Raw genomic sequence first — 15388 nt, 5'->3', positions numbered from 1 at the left:
GGCTTCCCACGGTCAGTGAGGATGGAAGGGAGCCGCTTGAGTTACCTTTGACTCTGGCCGAGCTCTCTGAAGCCCTCAGTCTCATGTCCCACGGAAAAGCGCCGGGGCTAGACGGGCTGACTGTGGAGTTCTTCCAGTTTTTCTGGGAGATGCTGGGACCTGATTTCACCGAGGTCCTAGCCGAAGCCCTTGAGATCGGTGAGATGCCACTTTCGTGTCGGCGGGCAATACTGTCTTTGCTGCCGAAGAAGGGGGATCTCCGTCAGATCTCTAATTGGCGACCGGTCTCACTGCTCAGCACGGACTATAAGATCGTAGCCAAAGCGCTTTCGCTGAGGCTCAAGTCCGTGCTGGCAGAGGTGATTCACCCCGACCAGTCCTATACTGTCCCAGGCCGGAGCATTCATGACAACATTTTTCTGGTCCGGGACCTGATGCACTACGCGCAGAGGACTGGTCTGTCACTCGCCTTCCTGTCCCTAGATCAGGAGAAGGCGTTTGACAGAGTGGATCACCGTTACCTTATGGAGACCCTGAGGGCGTTTGGCTTCGGCCCACAATTTGTGGGCTTTCTCCAGATGCTGTACGCCTCTGCAGAGTGTCTGGTGAAGATCAACTGGTCCCTGACGGCACCTTTTGTGTTTGGTCGGGGAGTACGTCAAGGGTGCCCCCTGTCTGGGCAACTGTACGCGCTGGCCATTGAGCCCTTCCTCTGCCTACTGAGGAGGAGGCTCACCGGGCTGGTGCTGCGGGAGCCCGACATGCGAGTAGTCCTGTCGGCTTATGCCGATGACGTGCTCCTCGTGGCCCAGGACCTAGATGATCTAGAGCGGGCACAAGCGTGCCAAGAGGTCTACACCGCGGCCTCTTCTGCTCGGATCAACTGGTCCAAGTGCTCCGGCATGTTGGTGGGTCCCTTACAGGTGGACTCTTTGCCCCCCACGTTTCGGAATGTCTCGTGGGAGAGCGATACTCTCAAGTATCTGGGAGTCTACCTGTCTGCTGCGGAGGACCCGGCCCCAGAAAACTTCAGTGATCTTGAAGAACGGGTCATTGCTCGTCTGGGGTCATGGGTGTATCTGTCAAGAATGCTTTCCCTTAGGGGAAGGACCCTGGTGATCAACCAGCTGGTGGCCAGTCAGCTTTGGCACCGGCTGATAGCCATGGGTCCAACCCCCGAATTTATCAACAAGATCCAGAGGAGGTTGATGGATTTCCTCTGGATGGGGAAGCATTGGGTCTCTGCGGGAGTTGCGTGTCTCCCTTTGGAGGAGGGTGGACAGGGAGTGGTGTGTGTCCGCTCCCAGTTACACACTTTCCGCCTCCAGTACCTGCAGAGATACCTATTCGCAGATCCGTCTCCGCAGTGGTGCCAGCTGGCGACCTTTTTCTTTCGCCAGCTGCGCAATATGAGGTATGACCGGCAACTGTTTATCATCAGGCCTGAGGGTTTAGGTAGAGACCTCTCGGTGCTGCCGGCATACTACCGGGACTTACTGAAGGCCTGGAAACTGGTCTCCGCGACCAGGAAGGAACGGGCGGCGGGGGTTGATTTCCTCGCTGAGCCCCTGCTGTATAATCCGGCAGTGGGGGCTCGGATGTTGGATTCACCCTCTATTTGCCGCCGGCTAATCCTGGCGCAGGTGACCAGAGTCGGGGATCTCCTGGACTATGAGCGGCGAGACTGGGTAGGAGCAGAGGAGCTCGCGCCCCGTATGGGTCTGCTTACTGCCCGCGTCCCTCGTCGTTTGATCCAGGAGATTAAAGATGCCATCCACCCCGACTCACGCACCTTCATCGAGGGGGTTTTGCAGACCGGAGAGCCTTGTCAACCTATCAACTTCAGCTCTCCGAATCTTTGCGTAGAACCCAAACCAAGGCAACCCCCTCGAGTTCCTATCTCCCCAAACCTCAGCAGGTTGGGGGATATGTCCCCGGCATGTTTTCGCGGCATGCCGAGGAAAGTCCTGTATTCTCTGGTGCTCCATATAGTGCACTACCTCGCCCTTGTCACCCGCCCAGATACCATCTGGAGGCGGGTATTTTTTGGGAACGAGGACGAGAGACCCCGGTGGAGAGAGCTCTATTCAGCTTTGGTTCCCCGTCCCGCCGGGGATTTGAGTTGGAGGGTCCTCCACGGTGCACTGAGCACAGGAGAGTATTTGGCACACTTCACGGACTCCCCCGCCGCCTGTCCCTTCTGTGGCGAGCGGGAGTCCGTATTCCACATTTATCTGAGCTGCGCCAGACTGCAGCCCCTCTTATCCACCTTGAGGAGCCTTCTTCTGCAGTTCTGGCTGGGTTTTTCCCCTCATCATTTTATTTTTGGGTGCCCAGTGTCCCGAGACAATAAGCCCAGGGATCTCCTAGTTAACCTGCTCCTGGCAGTGGCTAAGGTAGCCATTTACAAGACCAGGAAGCAGCGTTTGGAGAAGGGGGTCCCAACGAACATCGTGGCAGTGTTCCGGGCGCTGGTGCACTCCCGTATTCGGGCAGAGTTCACGTACGCCGAGTCCGCTGGGACGGTTTCGGAGTTTACATCCCAGTGGGCGTTAGGCGGGGTGCTCTGCTCGGTATCCCCCATCAGGGGTTCTTCTGAGTTAACCCTTCTTTTTTAAGTGCATTTTTTACAGTGCACTTGCTGATTCCCTTATATATTTGTTTGACTGGTTTTTCTTTGTTCTACTTGGCAACAAGTAGAATTGCTGTTTAACTGAATTGGCCGGCTTCGCCGGCCAATCAGTATTGAACCAGATCAAAATAGGCTGCTTCCACTCAGAAGTGTATGTGCAGAGCTCCAGGCATTTGGTAAGGAATCAACTTTATTCTTTCTTTATTTGTTATATTTTGGCTTGGATCTGTGGGGGAGTATACTGTGAGTATACTGGGAGTTTTATAGAGGGTTTGGGGTGCATTTTCAGGCTTAAAAACCGTTTTTGGTTTTCACCCAGGGGCTGCAGTGATTTAACCCAGCATAGCTGCAGTTTAGCTGGCTGGAAAACTGCAGTCTCCCCCCCCTCTTTCCTCCCTCACTACTGGAGGTTTTTACTGGTTGTTTAAACTTCCAATTTCACTCTTTTTGTTTTTCTTAAGCCTGATTCCTTTTCTCACTTGCTATTGAGAGCTCTGTGTCTTTTCTATAAAGACTTGTAAATTGTGGTGTTTGTTTATTATAACAGAGAGAGAGAGTTAATAATAAAGGGAAAAGATTTAAAGCTGCAGCAGGTTTTAAAAGCTGCTGTTTTTTCCCCTTGCAGAGAGATCTCTTCTAAAAGGGACAGTTTTCTCTCAATACCTCTCTCACTAAGCAATACCTTCCCCTGACTTAGAGGCTTATTTGTTTATCATGCCTGGAAAGGGGAATAGGACAAGTGCGGCAACGGGGGCGACGCCCGGATATAGAACACCAAAAACTGTGGCCCCTAGGAGCAACACTCTTAGTCACAGCCCTAGGCCTGGGCCTTCCAGTGCCCTGGCCACGCCTCCCCCAGCACCTGTTAGCAGCGTAACCCCTGCAGTCCCAGTTCCAACATGGGCGCATGTGGCAGTTGCAGGTGTTGACCCCAGCAACAACAATGCTGGGGCCACGCCCTGTTTGAGCAGGAAGCTTGGGGTGAGGTGCCCAATGTCACCTGGCCTAAACATGGAGATATATGTGAGGGCTGTGGCTGATGTGGTGGGTCCCTCTGCTGTGGTGGCGGCCAGCAAAATGTATGGGAGGGGCATTTTCTTCCTTCGTACGCTGGCTGCCACTCACTACCTGGTGCAGAAAGGCATCAGTGTAGGGGGGAAATACATCCCTATGGAACCCATGGAGGGGTTAGGCACAAAGGTCATTCTGTCAAATGTGCCCCCCTTCATCCCAGATTGCCTCATGAAGCCGTACCTGCAAGCCCTGGGAGACATTAAGTCCCCCATAATAAAATTATCTTTGGGCTGCAGAGATAGGGCGCTGAGGCATGTACTCTCATTTAGGCGGCAGGTACAACTGCTGCTGCCAGGGAGCAATGAATCTGTGGAGGGTTCGTTTAGGGTGCCCTACGAGGGCATAGAATACACTGTGTTTTATGGCACGGAGGGGGTTAGATGTTATCTGTGCAGAGAGCTGGGGCACACTCGTAGGAGTTGCCTCAGAGGGAACAGAGGACCCATCCCAACTCCTGCACCCGCCCCTCCCTCTGCCAAGACACCTGGTACCGCTGTGCCCACCACAGCGGGGCCCTCAAGGGCCCAAGTCCCTCCTGAGACCGCAGGAGATGTCGCTGTCCCATCCGGAACAGTGACTTCTGCACCTCTTCCTGGAGAGCGGAAGGAAGGAGAGGGGGTCGCCCTGGAGCGGCCAGCCTCTGTTAGCGCTTTCTCCCCCCAGGAGGAAACACCCTGTGCCGCTGCGCCCACCGCAGCGGAGCCCTCGGGGGCCCAGGCCCCCGCTGGGACCACAGGAGATGTCGCTGCCCCATCTCGGACAGTGACGTCTACACCTCTCCCCCAAAGAAAGAGAGAGAAGGAAAAGCCCTCGAAGGCCCAGGCCCCCTCTGGGACCGCAGAAGATGTCACTGCCCCATCTCGAACAGTGACATTTGAACCTCTCCCCAAAGAACAGAGGGAGAAGGAAAAGAGCTCGAGGGCCCAGGTCCCCCATGGGACCACAGAAGATGTCACTGTCGCAACTCAAACAGTGACATCTGAACCTCTCCTCTCAAAAAAGAGGGGGAAGAAAAAAGTCACCCCAAAACAGTCACCCTCTGTCGCTGTCCCCCCCCAAGAACCCCCTAACCCCATTGTAAGCACCGTACAGGGTGAAGGGGAGCGGGAGGAAACTCCTGCTATGGAAACAGCGGCACCCTCTCCTGGGGAATCAATCCCCAGGAAGAGCAAATTTAAAACCAATAAGAGGGTGATTGAGGAGGTTGAGAGTGAACCATATTATGTTTACCCTCTGAAGTCTCGGAAGCGGAAAGAAAAATCAGTTCCGCACAAGGTGGTCCTGTCCGACCCACTGGTTGGGATTAACCAGTGTAAGCCGGATCCCACAAATGTACAGCCCCCCCCCTTGAATTTCTGGAAGGAATGCAGCTGGAGGTACCCGATGCCTCTGGGGACGTTGGGGAACCTCCCAGCGCCCCTCTCGGTTGGAGAGCATCCCCTGGAGAATTGTGCTTCGGTAAATTTGACATGCCGAGTGCACCTATCTTCAGAGCCAACCAAGATCCCCCTTCGGCTGTACCGCCTTCGGGTGACGCACATAGGGATAAAAAGCCCCGGTTTGCGTCACCAGAGGAAGGAGATGGGATAGGGCTGACCCCCGTGGATGAGGGTTTGGAGGGTGTTGTGGTGAGCACTTCCGATTACATCTGGGAGTTGTCTGACCTGAACCCTCTTGGTGCAGAGTTTTGGGCAGGCACTTTGTTGGGAGTGAACGCTGGGAAAGACCCTCCCTATGAAGCCCTTGCTAACGAGTGCCCCCCCATGGTTGGTGAGAGCCCTCCCGCGGATGGTGGGTGCCCTCCTGCGGATGGTGGGGGCCCTCCTGCGGATGGTGGGGGCCCTCCCGCGGATGGTGGGGTCCCTCCCGCGGATGGTGAGGGCCCTCCCGCGGACGGTGGGGGCCCTCCTGCGGATGGTGAGGGCCCTCCCGCGGTTGGTGAGTGCCCTCCCGTGGGTGATGCGAACACCCGTGGCATGTGTGCTTCTGTGGCCCCCGAGGACTCTCGGGAGACCACTGCCTCTGCCATGCCGCCACCAGCTGCCCATGAACAGCCTGACTCGGGGATGGAGGTGGAGAGCACAGTGGACCCCCTCGTGGAAACACCGAGGAGGGGATCCAATCTAGGGCTGAGAGAGGCCCCCGCAGAGAAGGACGGGTGTCTTGAATTCTCCAGCCAAGAGGAGCCTGGGGAGTTGGGGCTCAGAGGGGAGTCCTCTGGCACCATGGAGTCGGTGGACTCCTCGATCCCCATTATCCCTGCCCGGGAGCTGGATAGTTTCCTGGATGATACCCTCTGTAGACACGGACATACGAAGGTGCAGTTGGCCCTTGAGAGGTGGAAGGATGCTTCGGTCATTCTCCAATCTCTCAGAGTATACATCAAGGCTAACCACAAGGCCAAACTTTCCGGGACTATCGAACATACTCGGGTCCTAAAGTTTAACAAAGTGTTGCGAGAGCACGTAAAGGCTTCTCGGGGTATAGTACCCTGAGCGCCTATGGGAAGCAAGACTCTTGATTACCAATGGCTTTGAGCATCGGTACGCTAAACGTTAATGGATGTAAGGAAGGGTTTCGAAGGTTCCAGGTACTCTCCTTTTTACAAAAGGGAAAGTATTCTGTGAGTTTCCTGCAGGAAACCCATACCACTCCAGAGGCTGAAGCCAGCTGGCATCTGGAGTGGCGAGGCAAGGTCTTTTTCAGCCACCTCACTTCGACATCTTGTGGGGTGGTGACCCTGTTCTCTGAATCCTTTCAACCTGAGCTGCTGCTTGCCAAAGCTGTTGTTCCAGGTCGCCTTTTGCATATCAGGGTCCGACACGAGGACTACACGTTTAATTTCCTGAACGTGTATGCTCCTGCCAACGGACCCCTGAGAAGGCAGTTCTTCGTCAGAATGTCTGAATACCTGGAGACAGTCGACGCAGACGAATACGTGGTGCTCGGGGGTGATTTTAACTGTACCCTCGAGGCTCGGAAAGACCGGAATGGTCCGGAGCCACACCCGTGTTCTGCGTCGGCCTTGCGGGAGGTCATCACCCGCTACTCCTTGGTAGACGTCTGGCGAGAACAACATCCTGAGGCATCCACTGAGTTCACCCATGTTAGGGTGTTTAGGGGTGAACGGATGTCCTGGTCCCGGATCGACAGGCTGTATATTTCCAGCCACAGCCTGTCGCGAGCCCAGTCCAGTGCCATTAGGCTGGCGCCGTTTTCAGACCACAATTGTGCGTCCGTGACGGTGACGCTGCTACCTGCAGCACCCTCGGCCGCATATTGGCACTTCAACAATACGTTGTTGGAGGACAAGGGGTTTGCGACGACGGTCCGAGACTTTTGGATGGCCTGGAGAGGTTGCAGGTCAGACTTTGCCACGTTAGAGCAGTGGTGGGACGTGGGCAAGGTTCATCTGCGCCTCGTGTGTCAGGAGTACACAAAAGGTGCCAGCAGGCGGCGCGATGCTGAGATCGAGGCCCTCAGGGAGGAGGTGCTCGATCTCGAGAAGCGGCTGTCTGTGGCAGGAGACCAATACCTGCAGAGTATGTACGTAGAGAGGAAGTGCACTCTCCGGGACTTGGAAGATCGGAGAGCTCGGGGGGCGTATGTGCGATCCCGTATCAACTTCCTTCGAGAGATGGATCGCGGGTCGCGCCTCTTCTACGCGCTGGAGAAAAAGAGGGGAAACCGTAGACATATCACATGCCTGTTGGCAGAGGACGGTACCCCTCTGACTGACCCGGAGAGCATCCGGGACAGAACCCGGAGATTCTATGTAGATCTTTTCTCTCCGGAGTCCATCCAGCCAGATAAATGTAGGGTCTTATTAGAGGGGCTTCCCACGGTCAGTGAGGATGGAAGGGAGCCGCTTGAGTTACCTTTGACTCTGGCCGAGCTCTCTGAAGCCCTAAGTCTCATGTCCCACGGAAAAGCGCCGGGGCTAGACGGGCTGACTGTGGAGTTCTTCCAGTTTTTCTGGGAGATGCTGGGACCTGATTTCACCGAGGTCCTAGCCGAAGCCCTGGAGATCGGTGAGATGCCACTTTCGTGTCGGCGGGCAATACTGTCTTTGCTGCCGAAGAAGGGGGATCTCCGTCAGATCTCTAATTGGCGACCGGTCTCACTGCTCAGCACGGACTATAAGATCGTAGCCAAAGCGCTTTCGCTGAGGCTCAAGTCCGTGCTGGCAGAGGTGATTCACCCCGACCAGTCCTATACTGTCCCAGGCCGGAACATTCATGACAACATTTTTCTGGTCCGGGACCTGATGCACTACGCGCAGAGGACTGGTCTGTCACTCGCCTTCCTGTCCCTAGATCAGGAGAAGGCATTTGACAGAGTGGATCACCGTTACCTTATGGAGACCCTGCGGGCGTTTGGCTTCGGCCCACAATTTGTGGGCTTTCTCCAGATGCTGTACGCCTCTGCAGAGTGTCTGGTGAAGATCAACTGGTCCCTGACGGCACCTTTTGTGTTTGGTCGGGGAGTACGTCAAGGGTGCCCCCTGTCTGGGCAACTGTACGCGCTGGCCATTGAGCCCTTCCTCTGCCTACTGAGGAGGAGGCTCACCGGGCTGGTGCTGCGGGAGCCCGACATGCGAGTAGTCCTGTCGGCTTATGCCGATGACGTGCTCCTCGTGGCCCAGGACCTAGATGATCTAGAGCGGGCACAAGCGTGCCAAGAGGTCTACACCGCGGCCTCTTCTGCTCGGATCAACTGGTCCAAGTGCTCCGGCATGTTGGTGGGTCCCTTACAGGTGGACTCTTTGCCCCCCACGTTTCGGAATATCTCGTGGGAGAGCGATACTCTCAAGTATCTGGGAGTCTACCTGTCTGCTGCGGAGGACCCGGCCCCAGAAAACTTCAGTGATCTTGAAGAACGGGTCATTGCTCGTCTGGGGTCATGGGTGTATCTGTCAAGAATGCTTTCCCTTAGGGGAAGGACCCTGGTGATCAACCAGCTGGTGGCCAGTCAGCTTTGGCACCGGCTGATAGCCATGGGTCCAACCCCCGAATTTATCAACAAGATCCAGAGGAGGTTGATGGATTTCCTCTGGATGGGGAAGCATTGGGTCTCTGCGGGAGTTGCGTGTCTCCCTTTGGAGGAGGGTGGACAGGGAGTGGTGTGTGTCCGCTCCCAGTTACACACTTTCCGCCTCCAGTACCTGCAGAGATACCTATTCGCAGATCCGTCTCCGCAGTGGTGCCAGCTGGCAACCAGTTTCTTTCGCCAGCTGCGCAATATGAGGTATGACCGGCAACTGTTTATCATCAGGCCTGAGGGTTTAGGTAGAGACCTCTCGGTGCTGCCGGCATACTACCGGGACTTACTGAAGGCCTGGAAACTGGTCTCCGCGACCAGGAAGGAACGGGCGGCGGGGGTTGATTTCCTCGCTGAGCCCCTGCTGTATAATCCGGCAGTGGGGGCTCGGATGTTGGATTCACCCTCTATTTGCCGCCGGCTAATCCTGGCGCAGGTGACCAGAGTCGGGGATCTCCTGGACTATGAGCGGCGAGACTGGGTAGGAGCAGAGGAGCTCGCGCCCCGTATGGGTCTGCTTACTGCCCGCGTCCCTCGTCGTTTGATCCAGGAGATTAAAGATGCCATCCACCCCGACTCACGCATCTTCATCGAGGGGGTTTTGCAGACCGGAGAGCCTTGTCAACCTATCAACTTCAGCTCTCCGAATCTTTGCGTAGAACCCAAACCAAGGCAACCCCCTCGAGTTCCTATCTCCCCAAACCTCAGCAGGTTGGGGGATATGTCCCCGGCATGTTTTCGCGGCATGCCGAGGAAAGTCCTGTATTCTCTGGTGCTCCATATAGTGCACTACCTCGCCCTTGTCACCCGCCCAGATACCATCTGGAGGCGGGTATTTTTTGGGAACGAGGACGAGAGACCCCGGTGGAGAGAGCTCTATTCAGCTTTGGTTCCCCGTCCCGCCGGGGATTTGAGTTGGAGGGTCCTCCACGGTGCACTGAGCACAGGAGAGTATTTGGCACACTTCACGGACTCCCCCGCCGCCTGTCCCTTCTGTGGCGAGCGGGAGTCCGTATTCCACATTTATCTGAGCTGCGCCAGACTGCAGCCCCTCTTATCCACCTTGAGGAGCCTTCTTCTGCAGTTCTGGCTGGGTTTTTCCCCTCATCATTTTATTTTTGGGTGCCCAGTGTCCCGAGACAATAAGCCTAGGGATCTCCTAGTTAACCTGCTCCTGGCAGTGGCTAAGGTAGCCATTTACAAGACCAGGAGGCAGTGTTTGGAGAAGGGGGTCCCAACGAACATCGTGGCAGTGTTCCGGGCGCTGGTGCACTCCCGTATTCGGGCAGAGTTCACGTACGCCGAGTCCGCTGGGACGGTGTCGGAGTTTACATCCCAGTGGGCGTTAGGCGGGGTGCTCTGCTCGGTATCCCCCATCAGGGGTTCTTCTGAGTTAACCCTTCTTTTTTAAGTGCATTTTTTACAGTGCACTTGCTGATTCCCTTATATATTTGTTTGACTGGTTTTTCTTTGTTCTACTTGGCAACAAGTAGAATTGCTGTTTAACTGAATTGGCCGGCTTCGCCGGCCAATCAGTATTGAACCAGATCAAAATAGGCTGCTTCCACTCAGAAGTGTATGTGCAGAGCTCCAGGCATTTGGTAAGGAATCAACTTTATTCTTTCTTTATTTGTTATATTTTGGCTTGGATCTGTGGGGGAGTATACTGTGAGTATACTGTGAGTATACTGGGAGTATACTGGGAGGTTTATAGAGGGTTTTGGGTGCATTTTCAGGCTTAAAAACCGTTTTTGGTTTTCACCCAGGGGCTGCAGTGATTTAACCCAGCATAGCTGCAGTTTAGCTGGCTGGAAAACTGCAGTCTCACCCCTCTCTCCTCCCTCACTACTGGAGGTTTTTACTGGTTGTTTAAACTTCCAATTTCACTCTTTTGTTTTTCTTAGGCCTGATTCCTTTTCTCACTTGCTATTGAGAGCTCTGTGTCTTTTCTATAAAGACTTGTAAATTGTGGTGTTTGCTTACTATAACAGAGAGAGAGTTAATAATAAGAGGAAAAGATTTAAAACTGCAGCAGGTTTTAAAAGCTGCTGTTTTTTCCCCTTGCAGAGAGATCTCTTCTAAAAGGGACAGTTTTCTCTCAATACCTCTCTCACTAAGCAATACCTTCCCCTGACTTAGAGGCTTATTTGTTTATCATGCCTGGAAAGGGGAATAGGACAAGTGCGGCAACAGGGGCGACGCCCGGATATAGAACACCAAAAACTGTGGCCCCTAGGAGCAACACTCTTAGTCACAGCCCTAGGCCTGGTCCTTCCAGTGCCCTGGCCACGCCTCCCCCAGCACCTGTTAGCAGCGTAACCCCTGCAGTCCCAGTTCAAACATGGGCGCATGTGGCAGTTGCAGGCGTTAACCCCAGCAACAACAATGCTGGGGCCACGCCCTGTTTGAGCAGGAAGCTTGGGGTGAGGTGCCCAATGTCACCTGGCCTAAACATGGAGATATATGTGAGGGCTGTGGCTGATGTGGTGGGTCCCTCTGCTGTGGTGGCGGCCAGCAAAATGTATGGGAGGGGCATTTTCTTCCTTCGTACGCTGGCTGCCACTCACTACCTGGTGCAGAAAGGCATCAGTGTAGGGGGGAAATACATCCCTATGGAACCCATGGAGGGGTTAGGCACAAAGGTCATTCTGTCAAATGTGCCCCCCTTCATCCCAGATTGCCTCATGAAGCCGTACCTGCAAGCCCTGGGAGACATTAAGTCCCCCATAATAAAATTATCTTTGGGCTGCAGAGATAGGGCGCTGAGGCATGTACTCTCATTTAGGCGGCAGGTACAACTGCTGCTGCCAGGGAGCAATGAATCTGTGGAGGGTTCGTTTAGGGTGCCCTACGAGGGCATAGCATACACTGTGTTTTATGGCACGGAGGGGGTTAGATGTTATCTGTGCAGAGAGCTGGGGCACACTCGTAGGAGTTGCCTCAGAGGGAACAGAGGACCCATACCAACTCCTGCACCCGCCCCTCCCTCTGCCAAGACACCCGGTACCGCTGTGCCCACCACAGCGGGGCCCTCAAGGGCCCAGGTCCCTCCTGAGACCGCAGGAGATGTCGCTGTCCCATCCGGAACAGTGACTTCTGCACCTCTTCCTGGAGAGCGGAAGGAAGGAGAGGGGGTCGCCCTGGAGCGGCCAGCCTCTGTTAGCGCTGTCTCCCCCCAGGAGGAAACACCCTGTGCCGCTGCGCCCACCGCAGCGGAGCCCTCGGGGGCCCAGGCCCCCGCTGGGACCACAGGAGATGTCGCTGCCCCATCTCGGACAGTGACGTCTACACCTCTCCCCCAAAGAAAGAGAGAGAAGGAAAAGCCCTCGAAGGCCCAGACACCCTCTGGGACCGCAGAATATGTCACTGCCCCATCTCGAACAGTGACATCTGAACCTCTCCCCAAAGAACAGAGGGAGAAGGAAAAGAGCTCGAGGGCCCAGGTCCCCCCTGGGACCACAGAAGATGTCACTGTCGCAACTCAAACAGTGACATCTGAACCTCTCCTCTCAAAAAAGAGGGGGAAGAAAAAAGTCACCTCAAAACAGTCACCCTCTGTCGCTGTCCCCCCCCAAGAACCCCCTAACCCCATTGTAAGCACCGTACAGGGTGAAGGGGAGCGGGAGGAAACTCCTGCTATGGAAACAGCGGCACCCTCTCCTGGGAAATCAATCCCCAGGAAGAGCAAATTTAAAACCAATAAGAGGGTGATTGAGGAGGTTGAGAGTGAACCATATTATGTTTACCCTCTGAAGTCTCGGAAGCGGAAAGAAAAATCAGTTCCGCACAAGGTGGTCCTGTCCGACCCACTGGTTGGGATTAACCAGTGTAAGCCGGATCCCACAAATGTACAGCCCACCCCCCTCGAATTTCTGGAGGGAATGCAGCTGGAGGTACCCGATGCCTCTGGGGACGTTGGGGAACCTCCCAGCGCCCCTCTCGGTTGGAGAGCATCCCCTGGAGAATTGTGCTTCGGTAAATTTGACATGCCGAGTGCACCTATCTTCAGAGCCAACCAAGATCCCCCTTCGGCTGTACCGCCTTCGGGTGACGCACATAGGGATAAAAAGCCCCGGTTTGCGTCACCAGAGGAAGGAGATGGGATAGGGCTGACCCCCGTGGATGAGGGTTTGGAGGGTGTTGTGGTGAGCACTTCCGATTACATCTGGGAGTTGTCTGACCTGAACCCTCTTGGTGCAGAGTTTTGGGCGGGCACTTTGTTGGGAGTGAACGCTGGGAAAGACCCTCCCAATGAAGCCCTTGCTAAGGAGTGCCCCCCCATGGTTGGTGAGAGCCCTCCCGCGGATGGTGGGGGCCCTCCCGCGGATGGTGGGGGCCCTCCCGCGGATGGTGAGGGCCCTCCCGTGGACGGTGGAGGCCCTCCCGCGGATGGTGAGGGCCCTCCCGCGGTTGGTGAGTGCCCTCCCGCGGGTGATGTGAACACCCGTGGCACGTGTGCTTCTGTGGCCCCCGAGGACTCTCGGGAGACCACTGCCTCTGCCATGTCGCCACCAGCTGCCCCTGAACAGCCTGACTCGGGGATGGAGGTGGAAAGCACAGTGGACCCCCTCGTGGAAACACCGAGGAGGGGATCCAATCTAGGGCTGAGAGAGGCCCCCGCAGAGAAGGACGGGGGTCTTGAATTCTCCAGCCAAGAGGAGCCTGGGGAGTTGGGGCTCAGAGGGGAGTCCTCTGGCACCATGGAGTCGGTGGACTCCTCGATCACCATTATCCCTGCCCGGGAGCTGGATAGTTTCCTGGATGATACCCTCTGTAGACATGGACATACGAAGGTGCAGTTGGCCCTTGAGAGGTGGAAGGATGCTTCGGTCATTCTCCAATCTCTCAGAGTATACATCAAGGCTAACCACAAGGCCAAACTTTCCGGGACTATCGAACATACTCGGGTCCTAAAGTTTAACAAAGTGTTGCGAGAGCACGTAAAGGCTTCTCGGGGTATAGTACCCTGAGCGCCTATGGGAAGCAAGACTCTTGATTACCAATGGCTTTGAGCATCGGTACGCTAAACGTAAATGGATGTAAGGACGGGTTTCGCAGGTTCCAGGTACTCTCCTTTTTACAAAAGGGAAAGTATTCTGTGAGTTTCCTGCAGGAAACCCATACCACTCCAGAGGCTGAAGCCAGCTGGCATCTGGAGTGGCGAGGCAAGGTCTTCTTCAGCCACCTCACTTCGACATCTTGTGGGGTGGTGACCCTGTTCTCTGAATCCTTTCAACCTGAGCTGCTGCTTGCCAAAGCTGTTGTTCCAGGTCGCCTGTTGCATATCAGGGTCCGACACGAGGACTACACGTTTAATTTCCTGAACGTGTATGCTCCTGCCAACGGACCCCTGAGAAGGCAGTTCTTCGTCAGAATGTCTGAATACCTGGAGACAGTCGACGCAGACGAATACGTGGTGCTCGGGGGTGATTTTAACTGTACCCTCGAGGCTCGCAAAGACCGGAATGGTCCGGAGCCACACCCGTGTTCTGCGTCGGCCTTGCGGGAGGTCATCACCCGCTACTCCTTGGTAGACGTCTGGCGAGAACAACATCCTGAGGCATCCACTGAGTTCACCCATGTTAGGGTGTTTAGGGGTGAACGGATGTCCTGGTCCCGGATCGACAGGCTGTATATTTCCAGCCACAGCCTGTCACGAGCCCAGTCCAGTGCCATTAGGCTGGCGCCGTTTTCGGACCACAATTGTGCGTCCGTGACGGTGACGCTGCTACCTGCAGCACCCTCGGCCGCATATTGGCACTTCAACAATACGTTGTTGGAGGACAAGGGGTTTGCGACGACGGTCCGAGACTTTTGGATGGCCTGGAGAGGTTGCAGGTCAGACTTTGCCACGTTAGAGCAGTGGTGGGACGTGGGCAAGGTTCATCTGCGCCTCGTGTGTCAGGAGTACACAAAGGGTGCCAGCAGGCGGCGCGATGCTGAGATCGAGGCCCTCAGGGAGGAGGTGCTCGATCTCGAGAAGCGGCTGTCTGTGGCAGGAGACCAATACCTGCAGAGTATGTACGTAGAGAGGAAGTGCACTCTCCGGGACTTGGAAGATCGGAGAGCTCGGGGGGCGTATGTGCGATCCCGCATCAACTTCCTTCGAGAGATGGATCGCGGGTCGCGCCTCTTCTACGCGCTGGAGAAAAAGAGGGGAAACCGTAGACATATCACATGCCTGTTGGCAGAGGACGGTACCCTCTGACTGACCCGGAGAGCATCCGGGACAGAACCCGGAGATTCTATGTAGATCTTTTCTCTCCGGAGTCCATCCAGCCAGATAAATGCAGGGTCTTATTAGAGGGGCTTCCCACGGTCAGTGAGGATGGAAGGGAGCCGCTTGAGTTACCTTTGACTCTGGCCGAGCTCTCTGAAGCCCTAAGTCTCATGTCCCACGGAAAAGCGCCGGGGCTAGACGGGCTGACTGTGGAGTTCTTCCAGTTTTTCTGGGAGATGCTGGGACCTGATTTCACCGAGGTCCTAGCCGAAGCCCTGGAGATCGGTGAGATGCCACTTTCGTGTCGGCGGGCAATACTGTCTTTGCTGCCGAAGAAGGGGGATCTCCGTCAGATCTCTAATTGGCGACCGGTCTCACTGCTCAGCACGGACTATAAGATCGTAGCCAAAGCGCTTTCGCTG

The sequence above is a fragment of the Ascaphus truei genome, chromosome 2 (assembly GCF_040206685.1).
Source record: "Ascaphus truei isolate aAscTru1 chromosome 2, aAscTru1.hap1, whole genome shotgun sequence".
Lineage (NCBI taxonomy): Eukaryota > Metazoa > Chordata > Amphibia > Anura > Ascaphidae > Ascaphus > Ascaphus truei.
This window is presented reverse-complemented; position numbering follows the sequence as displayed.